The sequence below is a fragment of the Artemia sp. Qi Xiang Cuo genome, chromosome 9, assembly GCF_049724085.1.
Source record: "Artemia sp. Qi Xiang Cuo chromosome 9, ASM4972408v1, whole genome shotgun sequence".
In the NCBI taxonomy this organism is placed as follows: Eukaryota; Metazoa; Arthropoda; class Branchiopoda; order Anostraca; family Artemiidae; genus Artemia; species Artemia sp. Qi Xiang Cuo.
Window position 1 is genome coordinate 55,627,396 of NC_142802.1, and position 24,301 is coordinate 55,651,696.

The 24,301-nt window shown below is 38.4% G+C and overlaps 1 pseudogene across 1 annotated transcript; it reads left to right on the plus strand.

The window, feature by feature from the left end:
- Positions 1-474: 474 nt before the first annotated feature.
- LOC148948837 (syntaxin-18-like) lies at positions 475-22,412 on the plus strand (annotated as a pseudogene). The gene is made up of 2 exons (XR_016142209.1): positions 475-491; positions 21,446-22,412. The product of XR_016142209.1 is annotated as a syntaxin-18-like (transcript).
- The last annotated feature ends 1,889 nt before the right edge of the window (positions 22,413-24,301 follow it).

The following is a 24,301-nucleotide window of genomic DNA, read 5'->3' on the forward strand; positions in this document are numbered from 1 at the left end:
TATATATTTTATACGCATATGACATGCAAGGAATCTCCCACCTTTTCGTTTTGTTTCCAGTTTCTAGCTTAGAAATTGCCTACCTTTTCATTCGTTTTTCTTATCCTTTGGTTTGGTGACTCACTATTTAGGCCACATATCACACAGCCGCGGCCCAAAGGTATCAGTCGACTTTCATCTTTCAGCTCCATCAAAAGATGTTAATAATACCAGTATTTTTTTACAGCAAGATGGCAGGCTAAGATCAAAAAGTACAGTTTGGTATTTTTACAACAAGTGCCTCTGTCGGGTTAAACAGTGAAAACAGATACAAAAAATTTTAATATTTTGACCACATACACCAGTGGTCATCAGTTTTTCTGCTGATGATGATCGCTGGTGTATGTAGTCAAAATATCTGGATTTTATGTATCTGTTTTAACTGTCTAATAGAAGGACTTATCCCCATTTGAAATTTTATTTGTCGCAAATTCACTTGATGGGTCTTTGAAGTAAGCACAGTACTAGGTTTAGGAGCCCTCAATTCTATCCTCTCGATTCTCTTAAGATTATTTTAATTGCAGTCGCAAGCACTCACAGTTGCAATAGTAGTGGCCCTGAAATTTTCAAGGTAATACCCTTACCTGTTCAAAAGATAAAGATGAGACGTCTTTTTAAAAACTTAAGTGCACTTAGTGTCTTTTGGTTGATTTGAACGTACCCTCGGTATGCCCCGAAATTTTCCTCAACACCTAAGCTTTTCTAACATACCCAAGACCAATCCTCCCCTCTTTTCTAATGATAAATACTGCATTTCAGAAATGGACAAATTTCATGATTTATCTCCTTGGCCCGGGGGCTGTTGGGGGATTGGTATTCCCAGAGGCATAATTGTTAGACTTTTTGACTGTTTTGAACAAAATGGCTAATCAGATTTTCGATCAGTGTTGAGAGGGAGGGGGCATCTAGAAATGGCAGGAGGGACTGGTTGCCATCTGATAACTTTTCAACATCCACCTCAAAATACCCCAAAAATTCTATCTCAATACACTCCGTCACCTCTTTTGACAACCATTGCACATAGTGTGTTTTAATTTTGTTCGACATCTCTCAACATTTCCCTAAAGTATCAATTTTATGACCCTCATTCTTTTCGGAGACTCCCCTTTTCCTCATTTTTCCCCTTTTTCCTCAGTTTTACCTCTTTTTAGATATTGGCAGCTGGCAACCCTCATGATACGCAGAAAGCATGAAACAGAATATTACAGAAGTTAATGTCTGTGTCTTAGTTGTAATTATTTGTATTTTAATCATTTGGGTGTATTAAACCCAAAATCTATGGTATGGTTTATTACTCATGATTGCTTCTGGGGGAAATTACATTTTGAGCCCTTAAAGGGCTCAAAACAGCTCATAGTAACCAAAAGTTTAAAAGCATCTGTAAAAAGAACTGGCTAGTGAGAAAAAATGACCATTTGTAGCTGATTCAGGAATAGTAATTATTATTTTCCTTAGCCTTAATAGTAAAATGTTATTTTGAAAACAAATTGGCAGAAATTTTTGAACAGAGCTAGAAACTGCTGTAGAATGATGTTCTTGTTAAGAAATCTCTGAGAATACTGCACAAAACAAGTAGGATTGTCTTAACTTGTTAAGAAATCTCTGAGAATACTGCACAAAACAAGTAGGACTGTCTTAACTAGTAAACCAGCATCTGGTGATTTTAGTTGGAATTCTTTACCAAGCAGTGTTGTAATAAACACAAATTGGCTAAGAGAGTCTTGGCCAATTTGTGTTGACTACTGATATGGTTGTCTCCCCTGTTTTTTCCTGGCCAGAGAGCCTTACGGGGGAGTTTATATTGAAGTGTATTTTGTTGTTTTTATTAATTGAATAAATTGATTGATTGATTGCTTAGTTAAAGCTTTTACAAATGTTTTTTATGGATCAATTTGGAATAAACACAAATGCAAGACTCTCTATTTAATGTCTTTTCCATCATTAAAGTAGCTTCTATATTTTAGAAGTCAAACCAATAGCCAAACTTTTTTTTTAAGTTTCATTTTTAAGGTCTACAATTAAAAAAAAAAATAGATCAAAAATTTGTTTATATTCATTTCTGGTATGTTTTTACAAGTTGGACAAACATTTTGAGGGGGGAGGGGGGTTAGTTTCGCTCTGATATCATTTTGAGGGATTTCAGGCTCTTTTTACTAAATGAATTTTCAAGTCCATCACACTGAGATATGCATAAAATTTTTGTGGAAAATTAAATAAAAAAGGATTATGCACTTTTAACTAAAACAAGAATAACAATATCTTGAAGTTCTTGCAAACAAAAAGCATGTTTGGTATTTTCCAATTCTTTTTTGCTACTTTAAAGACCTCTTTGACCAAAACATTGCTAAAATTTCAAATCTTGTAAACATGTGTTTTAACTAGAGTTCAAAATCTTTAATTATATCCTCTTATCATATCCAAATTTTTCCAAGAATTGCACCACTGAGCATATTAATGTGGTATTTAGCTCATCACTTGAGAAGCCACCCAGAAGTAGATTCACTGAAATATTTTCTTTTTGTTCCTTGAAGAATGATTTTATTGGTCCTCTCTGGTGCATGTAATGATTATACTCAATTAAAATTCAACTGTCTCAATAATCACAAGTGCTTTCCTCTCCACAAAATTTTGCCAGATATGAATGAGTACCTGCATGTCAGGACCTTAGACAAAAGGCTATGGTTCCTTCTCTCCTAGATAACTTCCTGTAAAGTTTCATTTCTGATTTTACATGTTGTGAACCAGTTTCCAGAGAGGTTACAATTTTCCTCAAAATAGTATTCCTGCTGCTTTTTTTATATAATCTCTTCAATCATCATAATCTGAGTTGGAGTTTCACATCTTGTAAAAGAGCCACCAAGAGTGGTTCCATTTTTTTTGCAGCTTGGTCAGCTAGTTCATTTCCATGTATGTCAACATGGGCTGGGACCCACTGTGAAACAACCTCCTACCCAGGAGGTACTGTGACTAATTCTCTATAACAGCTAGCTAATTCCCTTGGCCATGCCCTTCCTCTATCTATGTTGCTAATGGTTTCTAGTGTACTCTTTGAATATGAGCATATTAGCACATTAGGACAATCTTTCAGACTTTCTTTTATATACATCAGCTCAAATACTTGACTTCATTCATGATGCCCTTCTCCGCCAAATTGTCAACCAGTCCATGCAGATTGGCAGCAACCAAGCCTTTGGAATGGAGGGGGCTCATTTGACTAGAAGTTAGAAGTTCTAGTGCCCTTTTTAAGAGTCAAAAGTAAATGGAGGACAACTATCCCCCCTCCCCCAAGCTTAATATTCCCAGAAACACATCCAATTAAAATTTTATGAGAGCTATTTTGTTCAGAATTGTTTAAAGCTCCAGTAGTTATGTCTTTGAGAATGTCAACCTTCCCACAGTCCTCAGGTTAATTCATTCATTGTTTACATATTGTATATGTTATTGAGGAATGAATGTATTTTGAAATATACTTTCAAAAAGACAAAGGGCATTCACATGAGCCTTTTAGAGAATGATGAGTAGAGTCTTAAACTAAATCCAAACACATTGTGTGAATATGGATTGTTAAAAGGGCATAACTCTGGAATGACTGTGTATATTAATTTAGAACTCTCAGGAAATGATAAGGAAGATGATTGAAAAGGCAATATGTGTGTGACTACCACCATTTACTACTGCTACCATTACTACTACAACACTACTCCATTTATAATGTTGAGGCGAAATTTTAACCAAATCATAAGATGATATGTACATGTACATTGTTAAAAGATTTTACCCTGAGCATTGATTTGGGTATTAAGTAAGAACTTCCAGAGAATGCTTACAGGGGAAGATCATCTGACCAAAAGGCAATATATGCACACTATTAAAAATACTACTTTCACCGCCATATTTACTACTACTATTACTACTAGTACTTCAACTACTACTTCTATTGTAATTACTTGTAAGGCTATGAACATTGATATGAAAATTTCAAGAAGTATATGAACAAGCAGGTGATCAAAAGGACATCTCAACAATGGGTAATTGTATTAAGCAGAAACTTCCAGGACTTGATTAGAGGTAAGCTCAACTGACCAAAAGACAATACGTCAATACTGCTGCTGCTACTAGGACTACTACTATTACTATTAACACTACTACTAGCAATACCAATACTACTATTGTGACTTCTATTACAATTATGCCTAATGGTATGAAGGTGAAATTGTTAAGGATTTTTGAGGGGGGGTCGTGAACTGAATCACAACACACCATCTGTATGCAGGTTGTCAAAAGGGCAAAAATGCAATATCTTAGGAACAGTTTGGTGTTTGAAGTTAAGACCAATAGGGCTTGTTTTGGGGGATGGTGCTACTACTGTTACTGTTATTACTACTTCTATTTCTACTACTGCCACTAAACCTAAGGCTACTACTATTAATTCTACTGGTCCTACTACTACTGCTGCTATTAAAACTAAGGGGACTAAGGCAACAAATTTAGAATGTATTGAAACTGTATGGAACTAAATCAAAACAAACTATGCCCACACAGGTTGTTGAGAGGACATATCAGATATGCTTCAAGAATGGTTGATGTTATTAATTTGAAACTTTTAGCATGTGTTTAAGGGGATGTTGAAGAAACCAAAGGTGCTGTACACATACTGCCACTATTGCTACTACTGTAAATGCTACTACACTAGCTAAGTGTATTAAGGTGAAGCTTTTAAGGAATATTTAGGCAGATGTTGAACTAAATCAAAACAAACCATGAGCATGTGGATTTTCGAAAAGGTGACAAAGCAATATCACAAGAACAGCTTACATTATTAAGTTAAACATTTAAGGGTCAATTGTGGCAAATTTTTAACTAGCCAGAAGGCACTATGTGTATACTATTAATACATCTTCTCCAGTTACTGTAACTCTTTATGCTAAAGGTCTTAAGTTGAAACTTAATGGAACATTTAGGGGGAGTTTCAATTAGACAAAAAAAATTATATACATGCAGGTTTTCAAAAGGGCATATAAGCAATATCATAGTTAGCTCTCCTCTATAATAGCTAGAAATATTGAAACTTTTAAAGGAGCTTATTTGATTCAAAATTAAAAGTTCTCTTGCGCCTTTTAAGAGTAAAAAGAGATTGGAAGGCAAGCAACCCTTCTCCTCCTCCCAAGCCCATTCATTTTCAAAATACATCCAGTCAAAAATTTTAGACTACAATTTTGTTCAGCATAGTAGGATAGTCAAGCAACTATGTCTCTAGAGATATTGGGTATGTCAATCCCCCACAATTATGCAATTGACCCATTATGCTTGAAAACTAAATGTTGCTTTAACACTAAAGTGGAATCAGAAGGTGGGACCCACTAAGTACCAGGGGTGGTATATCTTGGGACACGAGGTGGTATACTCTGGGACATAGTAAAAACATTCATGTATTGGTAGAAAACCTTGGCTATTCATCATATAAAAACTATATTAAGAATTCGACTTCAAAAGTAAAAATATCTTTTAGAGTAAAGACTAGACTACCAGTCAGAAAACAAAAAGTATGACGCTGCTCTAGAAGCTGTACTGGGTACTGGGGTAGGAGGCGACAACTTTTTCAAAATGTCTTCCCTTGGATAAAAGATTGAGTCTTCTTGATCTGGCCACTTCCACTTTCTTAGACCAGCCATGCACATGACACTCACTCTGACACTTTTCGTTTTTCTCTTGGACAGACCCAGGAAAATACTCTCCTTTGTAAACAACTTTAACAAAATCTCCTGTAGAGACACTGTAAAAGACCTCTTCCTCTTTCTCACTTTCATCTTCCGATTCACCTAGTTTCATTGAGTCATCACTGTCATCATCAAGAATCATTTTTTCATCATCACTTCCTTCTGAATCAACAAATAGCTCTTTTGTTGTCTGGTCTTTTTTTGCTTTTCTATTTCTTCCAACAGTCCCCACTTTTTCTCTAGCCTTACCACCATGTGCTTTCTTATCTTTTCTTTTGGCTTTTTGTTCTTCAATCTGTCTTTTTTCACAGGAGTGTCAGTAAGTATCTTTGTTGAGCCTTTCTTACTGTCTCTGCCATTCAGTACACGTGGCTTTGCTTTAGGATATGGCCGAACTTGTTCTGGCGTCACAGTAACTGAAAAGGTTGTAGTGGATTGTTCAGGCCCACTTGTAATGGGGGTTTTGGCCAAGTTGTTTCCAGTTTTAACTGAATCCAAAGCATCAGGCTTAGGTCTGTCAGTTACATTAGAATATCCTTTTCTGTAAAGATGTCTGGGTTGTAAGGCTACATCCCTGCCTTTTTGAAGCCCCTCAGTATGTTGTTTGGTGTGAAAGATACAAGGAGGCTTTGGCCAATAAGAGATGTAATCTCATGTATCGTCATGGTCTTCTCTGGGCTGGATAGCATCCAATTGTCCACAGCCTTGTTGTATTGGCATTTGAAGGGAAAAAACATGCAACTGTCCAATGGCTGCAGTGAGGTGATATTGTTAGGAAATTGATACCAGACTCTTCCCCAAACTGCACAACAGCATAACAAACGTGGGACTCATAGTTGTCCATTATCAGAAGCTTTGGGCTTTCAGGGGAAGCATGTGAGTAAGTCTTGAAATGTTGGAGATATTCCAGAAACAGTTTTTGGTTTACCCATCCGGAAGGCGAAGCTGTTCCAGCAGAGTTAGCAGGAGCACCAGTCAGCATGTGAGGTTGAAATTTCTTGTGTTGGAATATAAGGTAGGGAGAAAGGTACTGCCCGCTGGCAGAGATGGTTCCAACGTTAGTCACAAGCACGCCATGCTCATGTAAGAGAGAGGGAGAGAAAAGAAGTCTTACTGTAGGCCTAGTCTCTGAACTCAATATAAAAACTGAAAATAATTACGAAACCTTGCCCCTAGAACGGCCAAGCGGCCTATGGGCTTTGGGTGGATTCTATCTGTAAACATGCTATTTCCAGCCAATCCAAGTCCTCACTGATTGCAACATGAACTCAAATGAATCAACTTTATTTCTCTTTTCTCTCCCTGTCAATTTTGACCAAAATTGACTCTCCCGTAAAACTACGGAGTTACAATTTGTCACTTTAACTGACTACACGTACGCCCTAGACGTTATGACCTTATATAAAGACGGCCTATACGCCCTAGGCGTTATGACCTTATGTAATAACAGCCTGTACGCCCTAGGCGTTATGACCTTATGTTATCACGGCCTATACGCCCTAGGCGTTATGACCTTATGTAATGATGGCCTATACGTCCTAGGCGTTATGACCTTATGTAATAATGGCCTGTACGCCCTAGGCGTTATGACCTTATATTATGACGGCTTATACGCCCTAGGCGTTATGACCTTATGTAATGAAGGCCTGTATGCCCTAGGTGTTATGACCTTATGTAAAGACGGCCTATACGCCCTAGGCGTTATGACCTTATGTACTAACGGCCTGTACGCCCTAGAAGTTATGACTTTATAATGGCCTGTACGCCCTAGGCGTTACGACCTTTTATTATGACGGCTTATCCGCCCTAGGCGTTATGACCTTATGTAATGAAGGCCTGTACGCCCTAGGCGTTATGACCTTATGTAAACTTATAAAAAATAACCTATGAAAGGTAGTATCCATACCCAGATACTGGATTTACCGCAGCTAAACCATTAAAATACAAACAATTATCTGGCCTACTAAACACGAGGCCTAGAATAAAAGTAGATATTTATATAAATATAAATAAATATGTTAAGAATATGTATATGTTTCCTATGTAGGAAACATAGGAGAGACATTTCTGAAGTGCATCAATGCATTTTAAAAACGCATAAAAGTTTAAAATGAAAAAGGTTGCAAAATTTACATAATATGGTTTTTCATCTTTTCAATATTTGAATTAACCACCTTAGTGGCACAAAAATGAACAAAAGAAAGACTCGTGGAATGTTCTTTTAAGGTACTAAAATTCAAATCAAAATTTGAATTTTTATATACAATATTGCAATAGTGTCCTGGATATCTCTATTGAAGAAGGTATAATCATTAGCAAACATTACACATACTCCCAAAAAGATGTTATGAATAACTGTGCAGTATTCATGCTGGGAGGGTAGGAAGTTCCTCTCCTATTACACAAATATTTTGAGCATAAACTCATTTTCCTTTTTACTAATAAAAATGTTTTATATGTTTAATTAAAACCAAGAACTACCCTGGCTAGTGTCTCCTTGTGACCCACAAAACACCACAAAAAAAAACTGATCTGAATTAGTTATGGAGAGAGATTGGATCGCTGTGGAAACGTTTGTTTTCGGTGGAATTGTGGTGTCGTGACCCCGTCTTTGCATTGAAAACCGAAGAAAGCTTTTTTTAATAGATGTACCAACGCATGAGGTAATGGCGACGCCAAATTGATAGCTTCGTTTCTTGAAGGAAGAAAGCAAAGAGTAGACATTGTTACAATTTCGACTGATAAGATAGCAGTAAAATGTGGTGCGCCAAAAGGATCTGTGTTGGATCCCCGATTATTTCTTGTGTACATTAATGATCTTAATGGATGTCCTAAAAGGCTGTCAATGCTAGGATACAATGGGGCCCAGGTACAGGCAATGCTTCCAAGTTTTGCTGATGATATTCATTAAACAACAGCTGCAAAAACAGAAGCTGGTTTGAAAAATAGCATGAAACAGGGGATGGTGATAATCAAAGATGGATGCAAGTGAATAAACTGCTTGTTAATCATAAAAAAATGTTCATATCATATGGGAGAAGTTTTGTGAAATATCTTACTGTCATGGTAGATAAGTGCCTTAGTTTCAAAGACCCAATTACATTTATAAGTACAAAAATAGTTAAAAATACTAGTGTTCTGTGGAAATTGAAGAATTTTTGTCCCCAAAAAAGGTTATTAGAATGCTCTATTTTTCTCTTACTCATCCATATTTATTGCATTGTGTAATATTTTGGTCGTCAATGTTCACTAGCCATTTATACGCATTCCATATGATTGTCAAAAGGGCATATCAGCAGTATCTTAGGAACACTTTAGAGTATTAAGTTGAAACTTATAGGATATATTGCATGGGATGTTGAACTAGCCAAAAGCCACTATGTGCATGTTACTACCACGGCTGCTATGACTACTATTAGTACTGCTACTACTACTAAGGCTAAGGGTACCAAGATGAACAATTCAGGGAGTGTTGAGGGGGAAGTTGACTTAAATATAACACGATATATGCATTTAAATTGTCAAAAGGGCATATCAGCGGTATCTTAGGAACACCTCGGAGTATTAAGTTGAAACTTATAGGGTATATTGCATGCCACTACGTGCATGTTACTACTACTGCTGCTACGACTATTATTTGTATTGCTACTACTACTAAGGCTAAGGGTATTAAGGTGAAAATTTAAGGGAATATTGAGGAAATGCTGAACTAAATCGAAACACAGTATGTGCATACAGGTTGTCAAAATGTCAATAATATAAGGCACAAACGCCGTCTTAATATAAGGTCATAACGCCTAGGGCGTACAGGCCGTTATTACATAAGGTCATAACGCCTAGGGCGTATAGGCCATCATTACATAAGGTCATAACGCCTAGGGCGTATAGGCCGTGATAACATAAGGTCATAACGCCTAGGGCGTTCAGGCTGTTATTACATAAGGTCATAACGCCTAGGGCGTATAGGCCGTCTTTATATAAGGTCATAACGGCTAGGGCGTACAGGCCGTCATTACATAAGGTCATAACACCTAGGGCATATAGGCCATCATAACATCAGGTCATAACGCCTAGGGCGTACAGGCCGTTATTACATAAGGTCATAACGCCTAGGGCGTATAGGCCGTCATTACGTAAGGTCATAACGCCTAGGGCGTAAAGACCATCATTACTCAAGGTTATAACGCCTACGGCGTTATAGGCCTTCTGGCAAGGGATAAGTTGGTCTTGAGATTTGCAGCTCAGATTAGGCCCAGCATCTAATTATAAAGATTTTATAGTGGTTAAAATTAGGCACCGATCCCAGAACAGTTGACATGTCTCTTTGGCAGAGTCGCTGGACCTTGTATACGAAGTACTGGGTGACACCATTTGCCCCAGGCCTACCATTACAGTCCAAAAGCCTCGCTCGGTGGCAGAGCTGGTTTTGGCAATTGAGCTGGTTTTCAAGAGAAAACAGCTTATCACGTTACCTTTCTCCCCACCGCTGAAAAACTTCCTCAAGCAGCGCTCAGAAGAACTGCAGACAACAACAAAAAATAAGCCACTCTTAGAACGTGATAATTCCTTTGATCCTCTCGACATACCGGGCCGAGCGAAAGCACGGACTTTCACTCTTTGAAAAAAATTGTTCCCCTTTTTCCTCAGTTTTACCTCTTTTTAGATATTGGCAGCTGGCAACCCTGATGGTGCGCAGAAAGCATGAAACAGAATATTACAGAAGTTAATGTCTGGGTCTTAGTTGTAATTATTTGTATTTTAATCATTTGGGTGTATTAAACCCAATATCTATGGTATGGTATATTACTCATTACATAAAGAGTATACAGGCCGTCATTATATAAGGTCATAACGCCTTGGGCGTACAGACCGGAATTACACAAGGTCATAACACCATTGGGTGTACAGACTACCATTACAGAAGTTCATAACACCTTGGGTGTACAGACCGTCATTACATAGGGTCACAACACCTTGGGTGTACATGACGTCATTGCATAAAGTCAAATCGCCTTGGGTGTACAGACCGTCATCAAATAAGGTCATAACGGCTTGGGCGTAGAGACCGGCATTACATAAGATAATAACACCTTGGGTGTACAGGCCACCTTTACATAAGTTCATAACGCCTTGGGAGCACAGACCCTCATTACATAAGGTCATAATGCTTTGGAAGTACAGACCGCCATTATATAAGGTCACGACGCCTTGGAAGTACGTACCGTCATTGCATAATATTGTAACGACTACAGCGCTAACCTATAGGTCTGGTCTGGCATGTGGTAAGTTTTTCTGGTGATTAAAGTTGAATTTACTTCCCGTGTCCAATTACAAATATGCTATGCTAGCTGGATAACAGTATATACTTAGAATATTGAAGAAAATATCGTTCAAAACGTAGTACTTCTTTGACCCTTTCGGCATCCCGGACCGAGCGAGGGCTTACAAATGTCAAGACGCTTTTTCAGCTTCACAGGCACCACGCATAAACCCAAAGTTCATTTTGTTACCATCAACAGGATAAGTAGAGGACATAAAATTCATATCAGTTGACAGAAAGTCATTCTTGGCCTTAGATTCTTCTACATGAGTGTCTCTGAGCATGCTATCATAGAGTGACCTCACGTTAGGTACTGTCATAAAGATGTTAAAGGCAGAGAACGTCTCTCCTGACACTATCCCAAAAATTGATAAAGTTCTTGGATTCTGTTAATAGATGTCAGCAGTATCTTTCAGATATTCTTTCTAGAGCATGCTCAAAATTATTATCTCTGGAAAGTATTTCATGTTTCCGCCGACTTTAAGGACCTAGCTCACAGAATGAGGTTAGGGTTCACTTTCAAAATCAAAAGATATCAGTTCAAAGTGTCATCGAAAGCTATGGCAATCTTTAAACCATCCAATGGCATGCTTACATGAACAAATAAATTCTGCACAATTACCAAGTCATTAGTACAGAACAATGTAAAGACCATTATGATTTTTCCAGCCCACACTTGGGTTTATGCTGAGCCAGATATCAGATGATTCTCCTGCACAGACTCGGGTTCAGGCGAGCGAGAAATCAGAATTGCAACCTATGTGACGGATCATATTTCTCGGGTTTTCTGCTAGACCAGGAGGTATAGAGGGTGTACCTAAACCCCGGAAAAGATTCGGAACTTGATACATGCAATCAAGGCGGCTCTGGAAAAATCGCATGCCTCAATAAGGCAACTGATGAAGCTGATTAGACTCATCAATGCGGGCTCAAGAGCAATTCCTTTCAACAGACTACATCTCAGGAAATGTCAGTTACTAATGCTCAGATTGTGGGAAAAAACTTGGAGCAACATAGATTTAAACATCCAAATTACGACAGAGATGAAAGAGGCATTTTCACAGTGGCTGAATAAAGATTGGCTGAGTCAAGGCCTTCCTCTGAAGGCCCCTATTGTTTCCAAAACAATATTGACCGACAAGTCAACCTACGGGCGAGGTGGCTATCTAGAGGACCCACATCAAGACCCTTCGGAGACTTGGTCTCCAGAAGAGAAATCTCTTCATATAAATTGCCTCGAGATGAAAGCCGAAGCCAACACAATCAAAGCCTTTGCGGAGGAGCTAAGAAACGAGGTAGTCATAATAGCGACGGACAACTCGACTGTAGTCATAGAGGGCGGAACCCGTTCTTTCTCCCTAGAGGAGGAACCCATAAAGCTCTTCGAGATTACGATGACCCTGAACGTTCACTTGAAGGCAAGACACATCGCTGGGTCACTCAATCTAGTAGCTGACACACTGTCAGGAGAAGGAAAAGATCTGCCCAAGGAATGGAGTCTCAACGACAGTGTCTTCAGAGCCCTGTCAAAAGAGTATGGACTGCCAGAAGTTGATCTATTTGCGACTCGATTGAACTGGAAGATCGACGTATATTTCTCACCAGTTCCAGATTCTCTTGCGATTGGTGCAGATGCCCTTGTCCACGACTGGTCGAACAAATACAGCTATGCCTTCACTCCATTTGTCCTGATCCCAAAGGTTCTGGAGAAGGTTCGAAAATATGTGAACTGCCGAAATAATCCTAATTGCTCCGCGAGGGCCTCGCCAAGCTTGGTACGCGAATCTTCTCAACCTGCTAGTAGACTTGCCTATACCCCTCGGAGATTAGTCAGATCTCCTCCAGCAGAGTCGACTTCACCACCCAGAACTAAGGAATCTAAATTTACACGGCTGGAAGACATCGAGCGTGGACTCGAAAAGATATTTTTTCTAAAGAATCAGCCCATGCAATTGCCCGGTCCAGCGACGATCTATCATTGAATTGTTCAATGGAAAATGGCAAGTGTTCGTAGGTTGGTGCAGTGAAAGGAATATTAATCCTCTTGCAACCAGAACTCAGACAGTTGCAGAATTCATGATATATCTAAAGGCTGGTCGAAACCTCGCACCATCAACGATAGAAGGTTGGAAAGCAGCAATATGTGGAACGCTAGCTCTAGCTACAGGAACAGTTATCTGCAAAGATACTTGTTTGACGAAAATAGTGCAGAATTTTGGCACGAGTCACCGCGGACACACCTTGATATTCTTGCCTGGGGTCGTGGCCTTGTTCTAAGGTATTTAGAACTTCACAATTTCTTGACTTGTGGAATATTGATATGAAGGATGTTACTCTTAAGACGGTATTCATTACTACCATTGCATCTGGTCGTTGAAGGAGTGAAATACATGCCTTGTCTTTCAGTACTGCATAATTTTCGGATATTTCAGTAACTCTCAGGTTTCTCCCTTCGTTTAGATCCGAAACCGTGAAGCCTCCTGAGATACCTTCTCCTATCCTTCTTCCCGCGCTAGATGTAGATCCAGCTTTGTGTCCAGTGAGAATACTATCGGCCTACGCACAGCGAACGGCTAACGCGGCGGTCAGAAAAGGGAGAAAAAGGTTCTTCATTACTTTTTCTAAAACAGCACCACGAGAGGTGGCAGTTGGAACCATTTCTTCTTGGATAAAACAGGCCATAACTATGGCATATGAGGCAGCAAAAGAAGAGTGAAGAAAAAGTAAAGCACATGACACTATCCATGACGGCGTCCTGGGCGCTATCAAAATCAGTACCACTTGCTGATATAATGAGTACTGCTGGCTGGTCTTCGGAGTCTTCTCCCAGACAATACTATCTTCATGAAATAGAAGATCTAACCTATGCTCAACATTTTGCTGCGGTTCAGACAGTTTTATAGTTTATACATTTGAATATTTGAGTTTGAAACTAATATTTTATATTAGTTGATTTATGAACCCACCACCAAATCGGTTGGAATCTAAGCTTTTGTTAATAGATTTACCAACGTATGAGGTAATGGCGACACCAAAACCAAACTTTCGAAGGAAAGTTCAGTTTGGCTAGCCGATACTTACCTCATACGGTGGTACATAGAGTCCCTCCCTTCTCCCCGCTCATTGAGAGTTAAGGAATTATAAGGGATTTAGTTAAAAAAAGAAACTGATCTGAATTAGTTATGGAGAGAGACTGGATCGCTGTGGAAACATTTGTTTTCGGTGGAATTGTGGTGTCTTGACCCAATCTTTGCATTGCAAAACCGAAGAAAGTTTTTGTTAATAGATGTGCCAACGTATGAGGTAAATATCGGCTAGCCAAACTGAACTTTCCTTCGAAAGTTCGGTTTTTAGACTCTTGAAACGTATTCTAGCATTCTCAAGCTAAGTGAATCCCCGAAGTATCATTTTAATACCCTTCGCCTTTTCAGACATGCTCAGAATCAAACGTTCCTCCTTTTATTATATGATAGGGGAGAGTGGTATATGCAGGGGCAGATTTTGGAAAACCTCCAAAATGTATGGTTAACATTGGACTAGAAAAATGGTTTATGGCTCAAAAGAAACCCCCAGAACTGCAGGATAAGCTGTGATTTTTCCAAGTTTTTCTTGTATAGCTAGAAGAACAAAAGGGGGGTGTCCCTGCTTATACAATTTGTCCCACTGAGTACTGGGGGGTGGTATATCGTGGGACATGAGGTGGTATACTCTGGGACATAGTAAAAAGATTCATGTATTGATAGAAAACTTTGACTATTCATCATATAAAAACTATATTAAAAATTCCACTCCAAAAGTAAAAATATCTTAGGCACAAGACTAGACTACCAGTCAGCAAACAAAAAGTATGACGCTGCTCTGGAAGCTGTAGTGGGTGCTGGGGTAGGGGGCGACACCTTTTTCAAATTTTTTTGCCTTGGATAAAATATTGAGTCTTCTCGATCTAGCCACTTCCACTTTCTTAGACCGGCCATGCACATGACACTCACTCTGACACTTTTCGTTTTTCTCTTGGACAGACCCAGGAGAAATACTCTCCTTTGTAAACAACATTAACAAAATTTCCTGTAGAGACATTGTAAAAGACCTCTTCCTCTTTCTCACTTTCATCTTCCAATTCACCTAGTTTCATTGAGTCATCACTGTCATCATCAAGAATGATTTTTTCATCATCACTTCCTTCTGAATCAACAAATAGCTCTTTTGTTGTCTGGTCTTTTTTTGCTTTTCTATTTCTTCCAACAGTCCCCACTTTTTCTCTAGCCTTACCACCATGTGCTTTCTTATCTTTTCTTTTGGCTTTTTGTTCTTCAATCTGTCTTTTCACAGGAGTGTTAGTAAGTATCTTTGTAGAGCCTTTCTTCCTGCCTCTGCCACTCAGTACAAGTGGCTTTGCTTTAGGATATGGCCAAACTTGTTCTGGCGTCACAATAACTGAAAAGGGTGTAGAGGATTGCTCAGGCCCACCTATAATGGGGGTTTTGGCCAGGTTGTTTCCAGTTTCAACTGAATCCAAAGTATCAGGCATAGGTCTGTCAGTTACAGCAGAGGTTAGAAAATCCTTTTCTGTAAAGATGTCCGGGCTGTAGGGCTATATCCCTGCCTTTTTGAAGCCCCTCAGTATGTTGTTTGGTGTGAAAGATACAAGGAGGCTTTGGCCAATAAGAGACGCAATCTCGTATATCGTCGCGGTCTTCTCTGGGTTGGATAGCATCCAGTTATCCACAGCATTGTTGTATTGGCATTTGAAGGGAAAATACATGCAACTGTCCAATGGCTGCAGTGAGGTGATATTGTTAGGAAATTGATACCAAACTCTCTCCCAAACTGCACAACAGCATAACAAATGTGGGGCTCGTAGTTGTCCATTATCAGAAGCTTTGGGCTTTCAGGGGAAGCATGTGAGTAAGTCTTGAAATGTTGGAGATATTCCAGAAACAGTTCTTGGTTTACTCATCCGGAAGGCGAAGTTCTTCCAGCAGAGTTAGCAGGAGCACCAGTCACCATGTGAGGTTGAAATTTCTTGTTTTGGAATATAAGGTAGGGGGGAAGGTACTGCCTGCTGGCAGAGATGGTTCCAACCTTAGTCACAAGCACGCCACGCTCATGTTAAGAGAGAGGGAGAGAAAAGAACTCTTACTGTAGGCCTATTCTCTGAACTCAATATAAGAACTGAAGATAATTACGAAACCTTGCCCCTAGAACGGCCAAGCCGCCTAAGGGCTTTGGGTGGATTTTATCCGTAAACACACTATTTCCAGCCAATCCAAGCCCTCACCGGTTGCAACATTGACTCAAATGAATCAACTTTATTACTCTTTTCTCTCCCTATCAATTTCGACCAAAATTGGCTCACTCATAGAACTACAAAGTTACAATTTGTGACTTTAACTGCCTTCACAATAAAACAAAAATAAAATGGTTTTACCACTACTGAGATTAAAGATTGCCACAAAGAGGAAAGGGGATAATTACGAACCAAAAAACGAGAAAAAAAAGAACTTTTATCTTAAAAAAACAAGAACTGAAGGTTTCAATATGTAGTATATCATGTCCCACTACATACCACTTATCCTTGTCCGGTTTATACCATGCGACCTCTACTTGCAAATTGTGTCCGATTTTTTTTTACTGTTGCATGTTTTTCCACAAGATGGCCACACGACATGGCCTGATGTTTTAGCTTTCGTTTGCTATCTTACACACACAGTTTCTGCCAACCATTACAAAATAAAAAACAAAAAACTATTGCCCAAATGTCCACCATTGAATTAACTATACTAGGTGACTTTATTGAATTGTTTAAAGAATGCTAAATGGCAGATTAGTACTGTGTCCCACCTTATACCCCATACCACTCTCCCCTAAATCCTGCTTGTGTCCTGCAATGGGTAAAACGGCTAACTAACAATCCTTAACCAGGAATCATGGAGTGGGTTGCCATCCATTGGACCTTATGACTATTTTGACTAAAATAGCTTTTTCAAAATTTTGATCAGTGCTGAAGTGAGGGGGATGTAAAAAAGAGAGGGTGGTTGGTTGTCCTCCGATCTCTCTTCAACATATCCTGAAAGTTTTAACTTAGTACCCTCAGCTGTTCTTTATTCTAAGCCTTTTTGGAGACCCAGAATCAACCATTCCCCCTTTTCCTAATAAAAAACCTTGAATGTTAACAATGAGCAATTTGTACAACTTACAGCCCTTGCCCAGAATTATCGGGATTATGTCAACTCCAAGGCATAGTTATTTGACTATTTGAACAAAATGGCTCTCTTAAAATTTTGATTGGATGCATTTGGAGAAAAATGGATTTGGGGGTGGGGGAGGGGCTGGTCGCCCTCTGATCACTTTTTACTCTTAAAAAGGGTACTAGAACCTACAATCACATGAGCCACCTCCAACCGCGACCACCTCAGCCACCACGTTTATACCCTTAGTCTCAGTGACATTAGTAGTCGTAGTAGTATTAATACTAGTCGTGGTAGCAGTAGTAGAATCAGTAGTGGGGGAATGCACATAGTGCCTTTTCGTTAGTCTAACATCCCCCTCAACATGCCATGAAAGTTTCAACTTAATACTCTAAGCCTTTTCGTTAGTTCAATTCCCCCCTCAACTTTCCCAGAAAATTTCATCTGAATACCCTTACCATTAGCAGAAGTCATAGACTAGCTGTAATCATAGTAGGAGTGGCATGTGTATAATTCTTTTTCATTAATTCGGCACCTCCTCAACATGTTATGAAAGTGTCAACTTAATACTCTAATCTGCTCCTGAGATATTGTTGATATGCTCTTTTGGCAACATGAATGCATGTAATGTGTTTTGACTTAGTTGAAACTCACCCTAAAATGTCCCTGAAAGTTTAACCTTAATATCATTAGTCGCATTAGTAATAGTTATTGCAATAGCAGCAGTAGTAGTGAGAACATAGTACCTTTTATTTAGTTTAAAATCCCTCCTAGTATACCCTGAGATTTTCAACTTGATACTCTTAGCTGTTTCTGAGATGATGCATGCTTTTGACAATTCACATGCACATAGTGTGTTTTTATTTACTTCAACATCCCCTTAAAAATCCAGTCAAAGTTTCATCTTAATACCCTTGGCCTGCGTAATGGTATTAGTAGCTGTAAAAGTAGTAGCTGTGAAAGTAGTCACTCTTAGGCTAATAATTGAGAAGTGCCTGAGTTTTCAAACACCTTTGGTCCTCAGTTTTATAGATTATGAGCAAACGTTCGATTATGTTGATAGAGGAGCTTTAGTAAAGGTTTTATCCTTGTATGGTATACCAGACAAATACATTAAAGTGATTAGTGCTATGTACGAGAATAACACTGCTGTGGTTAAGGTAGGACATGAGGTTAGCAGCTGGTTTTGTATTAAATCAGGAGTTAAGCAGGGTTGTGTTCTATCCCCCTTTATATGGATTATTTTGATGGACTTTGTCTTAAGGAGCACAGGAAAGGCAATGGGAGACCACGGAATCAAATGGGGAGGGAAAAGTCTCCTGGACTTGGATTATGCTGATGATTTATGCATCCTAGATGAAAGTGTGAGCAAAATGAATGAGGTTTTAGAGGTTTTGCGAGTTCAGGGTGCTAGTATTGGTTTTGAAAATTAATGTTAGCAAGACTAAGTCACTAAGGCTAGGAATAAGTGAAGATGAAAAGGTGACGTTGGGTAATGAAAAGATTGATCAGGTGGCCAGCTTCACTTACCTTGGTAGTATTATTAGTAAAGATGGTGACAGCAGTGAAGATGTTAAATATAGAATAGCCAAGGCTCAGGGTGTTTTTTCACTGTTAAAAAAAGTCTGGAAGAATAGGAAGATAAGTCTGCAAACCAAAATTAGAATATTAGAAGCTACAGTGATGACATTGGTCAAATATGGCTCTGAAGCATGGACGCTCCGAAAAGCGGGTGAAGATCTGCTAGATGTTTTCCAGAGAAAGTGCTTAAGAATTATTCTGGGTACCCGGCTGACTGACAGTATATCAAACAATAGGCTGTATGAAAAACGTGGTTCAATACCGCTCTCTGTGCCTATGATGAAAGGAAGGTTAAGGTGGTTAGGGCACGTTGTGCGAATGAATGATGATAGATTGCCAAAGATAGTTCTTTTCGGCCAACCATCTAGGGCGAAACGGAAAGCAGGTCGCCCCCGTCTGGGGTGGGAGGACGCCATAAAGAAAGATTTAAAGGAAATGGGAACTTCGTGGGCGGGTGTAAAAAGGGAGGCTTTGAATAGATTGGGGTGGAGCAGGAGCGTGCGTATCTGTGTTGGCCTCAGGCGGCTTGGTGCTGCCGTGAGTTGTTAGTAGTAGTAAGTATTAAAAGTGTAGTAGCAACGAGTAACAATACGTTTGAGTTCCAGCATTTCACTCAATATTCCCCTTTAAATTTTCACCTTAATACCCTTAGCCTTAGTAGTAGTAGCAATACAAATAGTAGTTGTAGCAGCAGTAGTAGTAACATGCACGTAGTGGCTTTCGACTAGTTCAACATCCCATGCAATATACCCTATAAGTTTCAACTTAATACTTTGAGGTGTTCCTAAGATACCGCTGATATGCCCTTTTTTCAATCTGCATGCATATATCGTGTTATATTTAAGTCAACTTCCCCCTCAACACTCCCTGAATTGTTCATCTTAATACCATTAGCCTTATAGTAGTTGCAGTAGAAGTAGGAATTGTGGTAATTTTAGTACTACTCGCAGCAGTAGTAGTAGCCGTAGAAGCAGCATGCACATATTGCCATTTGGTCAATGGACCCTCTCCCCTCCAGCATTCCCTTTAAGCTCTATGTTAATACCCTTAGGCGTTCCAGAGATACGCTATTTTGACTAACTTCATGTACACAGGCCAGGATTTACCAAGAGGCCCACTAGGCCTGAGCCTAGGGACGCAATATATTATCACAAATGTTTTTGTCTTAACAAAAACTGGACTGGTGGGATTTATCGTCAAAATACCAGATGCCCTCCGTCATCATGCTGCCTATTCACAGAAAAGTGATTTTAAAACAACACAAGAATTCCGTCACCACTTATAAACTGTCAGATATCTCCCAAGAATAGCAGCTCAGAGTTTGGTATCACCTCTCTTTTTTCATTATTTTTGGCTCATCAGTTGTGTTCTGCTCAGTGCTTCCAGTATCCCCGAATTTTTGGGGATTCCCCCAAAAATCTCGCAAAAATGGAGCAGCAAAACGCTTGGGCCTAGAAGCATCAAAGCTTTAAATCCGGCCCTGCATGCACATAATGCGTTTTGATTTAGTTCAAAACTACCCTTAGCATTCCCCGAAAGCTTCATCTTAATACCCTTAGCTTTTTTGGACACTAAGGGTCAAACATGTCGCCTCCCGTTTCCAGCAGCAAATACTATATGTAAATAATGGGCAAAGTGCATAACTTACAATCTTTGCCCTAAGGGCAGGGGGAGGGTATCATCCCCAGAGACATAGTTACTGGACCTTTCAGCTATGCTGAACAAAATAGCTATTGGACAAATCATTACATAATGTTTTTGGGAGAATAAGGAACCTGCTTGCACTCTAGTCACTTTTGACTCTTAAAAAGGGCACTAGAAACTTTGATTCCCAATCGAATAAACCCCCTTTGAAGTTTATACGATAACTCCTTCCTTGCAAAGTGCCATGGCAAAAAAAAGAAATAAATAGTACAGAGAGCCACTTTGCTTTTTACTTAAGCAGCGCAATAGTATTGTATATGATTATAGTGGTTATATTGTATTTTTATTTTCGCCTATTTTTTGGAAAATTAACCCAGACTGCTCAAAACACACACAGGTTTTTAGATGAAACACAAACGGCGCAATAACCTTTAGATGGCTTACAGATGAAAGGGAAGGGGTGGCAGCCAGACTCCTGTTTGTAGTAATTTCTTCTTTTTTTTAAGTTTTACTTGAGTAGCCTATTCATTGTATTTCTTATCGTTTCAGGGTTTATTTGAGTATCTGTATCAATATCTATTATCTGTATGTTTAATGTGATTATTTATTTCAACTTCTGTTTGTTTTTGGCTTTATTTATTCTATAATTGTAATTTTTGTCTGTTTTAAGTTTGAATTGTTATATGACTTATTTCTGCTTGCCTTAATTTAATATGGCTCTTTACTTCTCTTTGAACAATGTCTTCTTCAGAAAATTTTTCAAAAATAATACATGAAAAACCTTTAAACCTTGAATTGAATTTTTTTGGCAAAATAGTTTTGAATAATAGATGTTGCCATACTAAAAATTGAAATGTGTATTTCAAGCTTAGTAGTGGGCATAACTCTAATAAAACAAAATCTATTGCTGGTCAGTTTCTTGTAGTTTTTAAAGCTTAGCTACCTTTTTATTCCAGATGATGAATGTTACTGATGATTTCAAAGACTTAGTTAGAGAATATGGAAAGAAGAGCCATGTTGATGAGTCTACAGTCCTGAACAAGAAACAGCGGTCAGTTCCAGAATGGAGAAAAAGTGCACTAAGGATCTTGAATACAATCCGTGACCTTGAAAATATTTTAGAACATGAGTTGAAAAAAATACGAGATCTAAAGAAGGATATGAATATTACTCTGAATTTGAAGAAATATTAAGCAATTGTAGTAGTTATATCGAAAATTTAAAAAAGTTTCATATGCAGAATTCTTTTATCTTTCAGAACCTGATTAATTTCTTAAATGCAAAGACTAAAAATTTGAAGAAGTCTTACACTGAGCACCAGTCAAGAGTAATCAGACTGAGATTTGAGCTCACTAAGCTCTCAAAGCTTCCTTATGGAAATAACAGACAAATTATTATGAGCAACCCGGCAAACAAAGCTGAAGATCAAGGTGAAGCAACTTTAAGAAACAGAAAGCAGAATTTGGATAATATCAAGCCTGTTAATATAGTAGATCGTACTTACGAGGTGGAAACTAGTATTAGTGCAGTAGAGAGGCAGGTGTTTCAGCAAGAAAATCAGCAGATGCAAAACGAATTTATAACACAGCAGGAAGATCTTCGTGGAGTTGAAACTCAAATTTTTGAAATAGCTCATCTTCAAGATGAACTTACTAATAACGTTCTTGCACAAGAGTCTGATGCTCAAAGAATTGCAGACTTAGCTGTTATCTCAACTGATAATGTCAAAGAAGGAAACGAACAAGTGCGGAAAGCTATGCAAAATAATGCGGGCTCTAGAATGGTTATCCTAGTAGGACTTATTGTTCTTAGCCTTAGTGTTCTTTTCATAGATTGGTATAACCCTTGAATGTCTTTGTTTTGTGTTGGTTTTAAAAACTGCTAAATTTTTCTGGAAATATAGTTTGAACACCTAATATCTCAGAGGGGAATCATCAGAAAATTCTCTCCAATGGGTATTTCTGAAATACCGGTACCGACTTTTTAGGCTACTGCTTCCCATAAACTATAAAAATTGAGAAAACCCTTGCTTGTACAGAAAGTTCGAGAAAACTGGACTTTGGATAATGTCATGCCGGCCGTAGAGTGCAGAGGAAGAAAATATTGCCTGTGTTTATTTGTGCTGAATAGTAGCTAAACTAGTCAACTTAGATACAGCACTTGAAATCTTTGCCAAATCATTTTGAAACGACAAGAATGGCTATAAGCTATAACAGTTGGCAAAGAATTTACTAGACAAGCCAACTTCGAATGACGTCACACGAGTACACAAGGGCAGAATGCTCCCATTCTCGTCTGCAAAGACCAATTGGAGGGAGAAAATCAAGTGTGTGTGTTTCTGTCGGTGTTTACATGCGTGTTAAAGCTGTCTATTTAAGCTAGAAACGTGATTTTTTTGCTGTATAATCTTAGAATTATCAAAATGGTTATAACTATAAAAATCAACTAAAACTTAACTAGAAAGAAATTTCCAAAAACAAAACTTTGAATGAAGTCATGTAAGGGCTAAAATCTTGCTGCAAAAAGTGGAGGAATATAACAAATGACTATGAAGTAGGTTTTTGCTATAAAAAGAGACTGGCTCTTTGTCTATAATACATATAAAATAAAAGACAGCTTTGCGGGCTTTTTGTTGCCTTCTTCTGCTTGTTACAGTCTCAGCCGGGGTCTTTGATCTTTGCATCACCTCATTCCAATTCATGTGTTTGCTTTTTTTCGAGTTAATATTTTATTCGTTTCATAATCTACAGCTACTTTTGTAGTTTTCTGTAATATGATAAGTAACCCATTAGGATTATTTCAAAATAACCCTAATGGGCTATTTTGCAGATATTTCGCGCTTCTAACTTGAATTGTTTTGCTGGGTTTTCAGTACAGAAGCAGAAAGACGCACACACTTTTTTTTATATAAACAAAAAGATATGACGTTTATTACTATAAAAAAAAGCCTTCAGGCGATGGCAACAGAAAAATAATTATAAACGATAAATAAAGAAACATAACTTCAATATAAATAGGTTTACATAAAAACTATCTTATAATCTTCTTCATGTTTCAATGTGCTTCGTGAAATCGTGATAATGAATTTTTAATCGATAACAATATATTCCTCCATGGGGTGAAATCATAGTTTAGTACCACAAAATGGCAGAAAACGCAATTTTTCCATTGCAAAATCTTCTTGGTCGCTATAAAACGGCTCCAGGACTCTTAATTTTTGTTCTAATGACCACTCTCCTGAAAATATGACCATCGGCTCAGCCCCCCCCCCCCCCCGGAAAAAAATCAAATAAACACTCATCCCTGATCTTTCTTATGGAAAAAAAAGAAGAAAATTACACTTTTTTGTAGATAGGAGCTTGGAACCTCCTCAGTAAGGTTCTCTAATATGTTAAGTCTGATGTTGTGATTTCCATGAAGATCACTACCTTATTAGGAGTGTTTTCTTCATATTTCAAAAAATCAGGCTAATTTGTAAGGCTCGTAGCGTTTTCTATATTTGATTGTTTCAAGTTTCAACTTTGCTCTTTACTTTTACACAAGCCCCTTTCCCTTTGATACTGTTTTTCTTAATGCATTTAGCAGTTTTGTTATCCCATGAGTGCGATGTTGTTTATAATTTCCCGTGTAATCACCCTGTTCTGAACAACCTTAATGGTCAAAATGACATATTTAACAGCTTAAGCTTTTTATTAATTTCAGGGTGTCATTTGTAAAGAATTTGAGTTTCATATTCATGAAAAGGATTTGAGTTTCATAAATTCAAATCCTCAAAAGGATTTGAGTTTCATATTAGGGTCAACATTAGACAT